We start from the raw sequence: 9668 nt of genomic DNA on the forward strand, positions 1-9668 counted from the left end.
TTGCCGAATTCGAGTCGTATCGTCAGCTCCGAAAAGTAAGTCGTCGACATAAATATTATCTCTCAGGATAGGAACTGCGAGCGGAAAGTGCTGACCTTCGTCGATGACTAGTTGTTTTAAGACGCGTGGTGCCAAAAACGGAGCACATGACATTCCGTACGTGACTGTTAAAAGTTGATAATCGATTAACGGTTCCGAAGGCGTTGCTTTCCATAGTATCCGCTGATAGTTTATATCGAGAGGATCGACTAGAATTTGGCGATACATTTTCGCGATGTCGGATGAATACACGTATTTATGTCGGCGCCATTGTAATATTACTGACATGAGATCGGTTTGTAATTTAGGACCGGCGAGTAAATGATCGTTGAGTGAAGTACCGTTCGAAGTAACGCTCGAAGTGTTGAAGACGACGCGAAGACGCGTAGTTGAGCTGCTTTCTCGGATCACCTCGTGATGCGGGAGATAGAACGTTTGTTCGATATCATCTTGAGGCATCGGTGATGGCAGCATATGCCCAAGACGTTGATATTCGGAGATAAAATCGGAATATTCTTTCGCTAACTCGGGTTTATCGCGAAATCTCCGTACTAGCGAATTTACCATTTTTTCGGCGCGAAATCTTGAATTACCGACATCGATCGGAGGACTCGTTTTGAACGGCAGACAAACGATGTACCGGCCGTCGGAGTCGCGATAGTGCGTCGAGCAGAAATGCTCTTCACACTGTTGTTCTTGCGGCGTAAGAATTGATTGTCGTGGGAGTTCCTCAATCTCCCAAAAACGACGAAGTTCCTCTTCGAGAGTGGGAGAGCTAATTGTTTGATGAGCGGAGATGCTACCGTAATTGCAATGAACGGAAGTCATTGTCGACTGAGAGGGATCGTTCCTCTCGAGCGACGTGAGAGGTCCCAATATTATCCATCCGAGAATGGAGTTCTGAGCAAAGGGTTGCCCGACGCTTCCTCTGCGAATACCGTCGCGAATGATATCGCTATAGAGATCGGCTCCGATTATGAGATTTATAGTGTAACAAGCCGCTTTCGCGAGGCGGGCGACGGATAACTCGATCGGGATCCTGGGTTTGTGAAAGTGGTATCGAGACACGAATGCGATTTGATGTTTGGTAAAAATGTAATTTATTGCGTGTAAATGTGTGGTGATACAGCGTGAGTGTATGTATAGGTGTACGAGGTGTGTGAGTGTATGTGCGCGCGAGACGAGTGACGAGTGCAAGAACGGATAATGTATGTGTGCGAGCACGTATAAAGTATAGATGCGAGTATGTACAATGTATGCGTGCGGTTACGCAATGTATGCGTAGCTAAACCGTGATCTGCTATGTCGATATCATCGAGGAGAGGGGCGAATTGCTAGCCCATTTCCGTAATACGAATCCGCCGCGCTTTAACATAAAATTTAATTGATCGCGCGCTTGCCGAATTCGAGTCGTATCGTCAGCTCCGAAAAGTAAGTCGTCGACATAAATATTATCTCTCAGGATAGGAACTGCGAGCGGAAAGTGCTGACCTTCGTCGATGACTAGTTGTTTTAAGACGCGTGGTGCCAAAAACGGAGCACATGACATTCCGTACGTGACTGTTAAAAGTTGATAATCGATTAACGGTTCCGAAGGCGTTGCTTTCCATAGTATCCGCTGATAATTTATATCGAGAGGATCGACTAGAATTTGGCGATACATTTTCGCGATGTCGGATGAATACACGTATTTATGTCGGCGCCATTGTAATATTACTGACATGAGATCGGTTTGTAATTTAGGACCGGCGAGTAAGTGGTCGTTGAGTGAAGTACCGTTCGAAATAACTCTCGAAGCATTGAAGACGACGCGCAGACGCGTGGTTAAGCTGTTTTCCCGGATCACCCCGTGATGCGGGAGATAGAACGTTTGTTCGATATCATCTTGAGGCATCGGTGATGGCAGCATATGCCCAAGACGTTGATATTCGGAGATAAAATCGGAATATTCTTTCGCTAACTCGGGTTTATCGCGAAATCTCCGTACTAGCGAATTTACCATTTTTTCGGCGCGAAATCTTGAATTACCGATATCGATAGGAGGACTCGTTTTGAACGGCAGGCGAACTATGTACCGGCCGTCGGAGTCGCGATAGTGCGTCGAGCAGAAATGCTCTTCACACTGTTGTTCTTGCGGCGTAAGAATTGATTGTCGTGGGAGTTCCTCAATCTCCCAAAAACGACGAAGTTCCTCTTCGAGAGTGGGAGAGCTAATTGTTTGATGAGCGGAGATGCTACCGTAATTGCAATGAACGGAAGTCATTGTCGACTGAGAGGGATCGTTCCTCTCGAGCGACGTGAGAGGTCCCAATATTATCCATCCGAGAATGGAGTTCTGAGCAAAGGGTTGCCCGACGCTTCCTCTGCGAATACCGTCGCGAATGATATCGCTATAGAGATCGGCTCCAATTATGAGATTTATAGGATCGGAACTCGTCGGATCCGAATCTGCTCGCGGTAAATCGGAGAGATAAGAAAGTGACGAGAGATCCACATGTCTTCTCGGAGTGTAAGAGGTTAGCGATTTTAGAATGAGCGCGGTGGTTGAGAGCGACGGAGCGAGAGACTCTCGATGAGAAATAAATATGTGTGTTGCATGTTGAAAAGTCCCCGCGTTTATCCCGCCGACGGCGGAAACGGAGATCGGCATGCGAATTCGTTTTAAGCGCAAGATTTGCGCTAAACTTTCCGAAATGAATGTCATTTCCGAGCCCTGATCGAGGAGAGCTATGTGTGCGAGTACGTATAATGTCGGTGTGCGAGTATGTATAAAGTCGGAGGGTGCATACAATGCACCGCGATCGTGCGCAGCGCGGTTCGCGTTTTCGGGTGTTCGGTCGCGTATCGATTATTAATCGCGCAGCGTAAATCCGGCAGGAGCCGTTAGTGGTCGGGTGATCCTTTGCAGTCGCGTCGGTGGGCGGTCCTTTGACGCGTGTATCGATTTCGGGTGTCGATCGGTGACGTGGTAGGGCGCGGGTCGGCCCTCGGCGCGGGACTTAGCGCTCCCGTATTAATGGCGCGTCGGCCTTAATTATGGCGGCTAACAGTCGGTCCGTCGAGTTGTCGCACAGTCGGATTTTATATTCGCGTATCGGGATCGCGGGTACGGATTTTGGGAAGCGTCGGCCGACGAGAACTCCCGTCCGTGGCAGGGAACTCCCTTGCCACGAGAATGTTGCCGATGCCTAAGGTGGACGGAGAGCTAGCGAGGGGCCGAGAACTCCCGGCGGGGTCGAGTACGCCCGATCCCGTGTACCTCTTAATTCGTTCGAGGAGGATCGCACTCAGAGATGCCCGGCGGAGGCTGGGTACTCCCAACCCCGTGGTTCTTTCTCTGGTGAGCGGTTAAGGATTTCGGAATTAGCTCAGGCGTCTTACAGACGCTGGCGGATCGGAGGATCTGGTCTCGATAATTAGAAACGCTGTTCGGCGTACTTCGCTCGCAATTTAATTTAGCCGGCGGCGGTATCTTAGTTCTCCCGTCTTGGAGAAGCGCATCACCCAATGACCTGGGGGTGATCGGATCTTATATTTTCTTGCGACGTGCACCGCGAAGTGGGGCACGTCGAAGATGATGCCGGGTTCGACTTGAACCCGGATCGGTGGCGGCGGTAACGGGCCTGTCGGCATGGTGGCCAGGAGGCGTGGTTGTTGTTCCTCTCTGGTTTTCCCATCGGTTTCCCGCGGTCTCTTGCAGGCTAGAGTGCTCGCTGGTCGACGCGAGCGGGCAGGCGGCGGTGGTGGAGCCTGCATCAGCTGCTCCAGTTTCAGCTGATTCTGCCGGTCGGAACGCTGAATCAGCGTGCCGATTTTCGGCGGTCGGCTCGGTGGTCGGGCGGTTGGACCGGTTGTCGGACGCTGCTCGTCGGCGGTGTTTGCTGGTCGGACGGTCCTGGCAGCGGCGGATCGTAGGCGAACAGCGGGTCGTCTAATAGCTCGTTGATCGCAGCTAGGATGTCGTCGGGTTGACTCATCTTTGCTATCTGTGCCTGGATTTTTGATTTCGGCCGTTTCTTAGTCTTCGCCGGTGGTGGGGGTATCATCCTCTTCGTCGTCGGTGTTGTTATTGTCGCCGTCTTGTTTTGTTTTTGCGACTTTGAGGTCCTGAATATGTACATGTTTGTACCATTTCCCCCGCTTGCTCCTCAAGTCTACGATTACCGGCGAGACGATTCGGCGGACTTCGAGCGGCCCGATGTATTTTGGCGCGAGTTTCGCATTGAAATTATCGGCTTTCTTTGACAGAGGGTGGTCCTTCTTCCACACCCATTCTCCTATGCATGGCTTCCAATCGCGTCGCCTGAGATTATAATATCTTTCTTGCCTCTGGAAGGCTCTCGCTAATTGAATGCGGACGATTTTGTATGCGTCGTCCAGCCGTTCTCGGATGGTGTCTGGTGGTGGCCCTCCGGTTGCTGGTGCGGTGCGGTGCGGTGGCACGAGCTCTCGCCCGTGGTTCAGATATGCTGGCGTGTAGCCGGTGGCATCGTGTACTGCCGTATTGAACGCGAATTGGAAGGCGGGCAGGTGTACGTCCCAGTCTGTATGATCCTTGTTGACGAACTCGCTGATCATCGTTTTGATGGTTCTATTCGCTCTTTCCACCGGATTACAGTGCGGCGCATACGCGGGTGCGGTTTTGTGCTGCACGTTGAAGGCTTTTAGCCGTTCGGCGAAGTCTTTTGACGTAAATTGCGTGCCGTTATCTGACAGGATGGTTTCTGGTCGGCCGTGTCGGAGTATTACCCTCTCGGTGATGGCCTTCGTGACTGCTTTGGCAGTGGCTTGGCGGAGAGGTGTTAATTCCACCTACTTTGAGAACCGATCTTGCATGACATAGAGCCATGTGTGGCCTTGTCGTAAGCGTGGTAACGGTCCGACGAGGTCGGTGGTGACTTGCTCCCAGGGTCGTTGCATATCGGTTGCATGGAGCTTGCCTGGTTGTTGCTGAGCCGCTTTGTGCGCTTGGCATTTTTCGCACGTGCGTACATATGCGGCGATGTCCCGGAACATTCCCGGTCAATAGTGGTGCTCGGCGATTCGGGCGATTGTCTTGGCGATTCCAAGGTGGCCCGCGGTTGGTGCGTCGTGATAATTCCGCATCACTGTTGGTCGTTGCTCCTTTGATACGCATTCCTTCCACTGCTCGTCCGCTGTGTTCTCTTTGAAATCCAGGCTGTGCAGGATGTGGCGGAACAGTTTCCCTTCGGTGATGCGGTAATCGGGTCGGCTGTCTGGTTCGTCTTTGACCTCCTGGAATATGCGCTGATACCAGCGGCATCGGCGCGTGGTTGCGGCGCAAATCTCGGGTTGACGCGATAGGGCGTCGGCTACGCGGTTGAGCGTGCCCTTCCGGTATTTGACTTCGAGGTCGTATTGTTGGAGCTCGAAGCCACCGGGTGAATCTCCCGGTGGGTGCCTCCAGACGCTGCAGCCACTTCAGTGACTGATGATCGGTCAATACGGTAAAGGGGTACCCCTCGAGGTAGCCCTTCATGTGTTGGATGCCCCATACAACCGCGAGGCATTCTAATTCGGTGGCGCTATAATTCCGCTCGGCGCTGTTGAGCGTTCGGCTCGCATACGCAATCACGCGCTCCCCCTCCTCGAAGTACTGTGTCAGGACGGCCCCGAGGCCGCTAGTGCTAGCGTCGGTCTGTAAGACGAATCGGCGCGTGAAATTCGGACAGGCGAGTACGGGGGCCGAAATGAGCGTCTGTTTTAGTTCGCGGAACGCGTTTTCTTCTGCGGATCCCCATGCCTATCGTGCGTTTTTTTGTGCGCTGAGTGAGCGGCGCGGCAACGGTCGAGAAATTCGCGATAAACCGCCGATACCAGGACGCCATCCCCAGAAACTGTCGGACTTGCTTGACGGTTTGTGGCTCAGGCCAGTTGGCGACGGCACTAACTTTGTCGAGGTCGGTTCGGATTCCGGCGCGGTCGACCACGAGCCCCAGATATTTCAACTGATCGACGCAAAAGCGGCACTTGGCCGGGTTGAGGCGCAGGCTTGCCTCGCGCAGTCGGCGGAAAACTTCGGTAAGTAATTGCAGGTGCTCCTCGAACGTTGTGCTTATGATGATAATATCGTCCAGGTAGACGAACACGTTTGGTTCGAGGGCTGGTCCTATGATCGTGTCTAATAGCCGTTGGAAGGTGGCCGGTGCGGAGTGTAGCCCGAAGGGCATTACCGTAAATTGATACAATCCCCGTCCTGGGATCGTAAACGCGGTGATCGGTCGGCTTGTGGGTTTGAGCGATATTTGCCAATACCCGTTTTTTAAGTCCAGTGTTGTTAAGTATCGCGCGCCCCGTAGTTTGTCGAGTGTCGCGACTACTTGCGGTAACGGGTATGCATCTTTCTCCGTGGCGTCATTGACCTTGCGGAAATCGATACAGAAGCGGTACTTTCCGTCTTTCTTTTTGACGAGCATTACGGGAGAGCTCAAGGCGCTCTTGGATGGTTCGATTACTCCGGCGGCTTCCATTTCCGCTACTTCTCGATCGATGACCGCTTGCATGGCGGGGTTGCGGGTTCGGTAGCGCTGTTTAATCGGCGTCGCGTTCCGGAGCCGTATTTTGTGTTGTACGCGGTCGGTCGGCCCCTGGATATGCGCGAATTTCTCCAATTCTCGGTCGAGAAACTTTTTCAGTTGTGTTTCTTCCGCTGCGGTACGCGGGGCCAGTCCCCCGCTGGTCCCGTGTATTGTCGGGGTGCTCGACCCGGGGGTGTATCGTGGTAGACTGAGGCGGATGCCGGTGCGTGACCAAAGGTCCACGCCGATGAGTATAGGGCTGTCGAGCGTCGGTAGAACGGTGAACTGGTGTCGGTATGTTTTTGCTCCGATCCGGACTGGTAGGGCGACGCTACCGGCGGTGTGCGTGGTTTCGCCGTTTGCCAGTTGCACTTCCCCCTCGTGACGTAGGACCTTGTGGCCCCATCGTTGCGCGTGGGCAGCCGTTCTGTCGTTAATAAATGATATTTCGGACCCCAAGTCGAGCAGTGCGTCGTATCGGTACTGGTGGATGATACGCGGAGGTGTGGCTGCGGCGTGTACTTTAAGCGGGGCTCGGGGCGCTGGCCGTTGCGGTCCCGGCCTGCTCGGCGTTTCCCGCCGGCGGATGACATTGTTGGGTTAGCACGCCGTCCTTGCCGCACCGTGAATAGAATTTTCGCGGCGGGCGTTTGCAGTTAAAGCGTGTGTGGCCGCGTTGTTTGCATCGCCAACAACACTCCTCCCGGTTGTAGGCGGCGGCGACGATCGGTTTTGACGTGTCTGGCCGGCGGTGCGTTTGTTCGGCCGCGCACTGGTCGTCGATTTCTTCCAACTCGGTGGCTCGCGCCTGAAGGTCGTCTACGACGCCGGCTTCGTCGTACGTGATGAGTTGCTTTATCTCGGGTCGCATGTTTTGATAGACGCGCTCGTACTCTTCTTCCGGTGTAAATCCGCCGGCCCGGCGCATCAGTGTGAGTATGTCTGCGACGTATTTCTTAAATTTCTCCCCCGGCTGTTGGCGGCGGTCGGCGGTCTCGCGGGGGAGGACGGCCTGGTATCGGCGGGGCAGGAATTGCGCGCGAAATGCGCGGTCAAAGTCCCCCCAGGTCTGCCACCGATCAGTGTTGTTAGACGGACCAGTTTTTTTCGCGCATGTGCGTTGAATGTGGTGTCAGTGAAGTAGTCAATCTCATGAAATGAGGTCCTGTATTGCCCCACCGTTTAATCTTTTTTAAAAGTTATTTAAAAAATTTTGAATTAATTAAAAACATGAAATAAAGAAATAATAAGATTATATTTAAATTTATATATGTGTATGTATGTGTGTTTGTGTGTATACGTGTATATGTATTCGGTATGTGTAATTAAATAAAAATCAAATCATCAGTTCTGAAAGAAAATAATTGCACATTAAACATTTTATTAAAGTGATTCATTTATCACCTCAGGCTGTTAAACTAAAATAAATTAAAATAAACTTTGTAAAACAAAACAATGCTATCGCTTGCCATTCCAACGATATTCTTTATCGGAATTTGGTTTTTTTCTAAAAATGTTTTAAAAGTTTTAAAAATATTTTTTGCGGTACAATTTGCGGCATCTAACGATGATATTTCTAATAATTGTATTTTTACTTTTTTATTATTAGGTGAAACATATTGAACAAGTACGCACATAAATTTGGTATTTGTAATATCGGTACTTTCATCTACTAAAATAGAAAATTAGAAAATTTTTAAAATTTCAATAATTTTTTTTGTCTCTCGTTTTGCTATAATGTTTTTAACAATTTGGGTGCACTTAAGTCGGCCCAATGAAACATCTCGTACAATTTCAGGCTCAATAGAAATATCTTTTAATAAAGAGACTAAATGATCAACAGTGTCAAAAGCAATATTATGTTCCGCGAAAAATGATGCTAATTTTATTTCCGCGCGTTTTACTTTGTTATTATGTGGAATAGTACTAACATCGGAAAGGCTTTGATCAGTTTGATTTAAGCTGTTTACTTTTGTCATATGTTTGACCGATTGTGAGTGAGCTACTAAATTTGTTTTACAACACGCAATACTTTTGTTACAAATGCTACAAAAAGCTTTATTCGGTTCGGAATGGGGAGTCAACCATCCTTTAAAAATATTTTCATCTAACCATGAATTTTGAAATACCCGGACTCTTTGTTTTTTAATGGCTCCTTCAGCAACATTTGGATCCATATTGCACAAATGTTATAATTATTGCACAAATTATAATAATTTATTTACTTACATAAAGTATACTTATATATATATATAGGCTAAATGACAAATGAAAAAAGTGCTTCTATGAATGGAGCACTTTTTTATGATATTATGATTATCGTATAAATTTACAATAGCATTATCATTATATGTTTTCCCGCTTCTCTATGCATTGCATTAGTATATTCTTATTACGAATTTTAGAATTAGTATATTCTTATTATTACGAATTATTACGAATAATGGATGCAAGAATTAATCTTAAAAATGATTTAAATAAAAATTTGCGTTATGTTTCAACTTCAACTGTCAAAGTAGTCGATCAATGTTACCATGAAGATGTCTACTATTTCGCCGTGCCTGAGCGCGCGAAATCTCAGCCCTGTCATTCGTAAAATATAATCGCTTCCCGTTTAAAAACTATTATAGCCTCGACATTTTTGTATTAGGATCTTCGTCTTGAAATGTTGTAAAGAATCTGCCATTAAAAGGAAATACGGCCATTAAAAGGAAATAAAATAATATTATTTTATTAATAATCTTGACTATTTATACAGTGTGCTACATTTTAAACGTAACAGGCCGAATATCTCTATAACTAAATGAAATATCGAGATCCGGTTTTTTTCAGGTTATATTATTTCAAGCAGGACAAATTTTGATAAAAAGGATTTGACCCGTATTCTGAGCTCACATCTATCTTTAGATATGCCTCTAAATGTGCCTTAGATGACACGATAAATGTGGCGGTATTCTGAGCGCACATTTAGCGGTACATTTAGAGGCAGATCGCCATATTTAGTTTAAATGCGCAACTTTATAGTGAAAATCGTATTCTGAACCACATTTATAGCACATTTATGCCATTCTCGATAAATGTACCAATAAA

Source organism: Formica exsecta, unplaced genomic scaffold (genome assembly GCF_003651465.1).
Source record: "Formica exsecta isolate Colony F162 unplaced genomic scaffold, ASM365146v1 scaffold231, whole genome shotgun sequence".
Taxonomy (NCBI): domain Eukaryota; kingdom Metazoa; phylum Arthropoda; class Insecta; order Hymenoptera; family Formicidae; genus Formica; species Formica exsecta.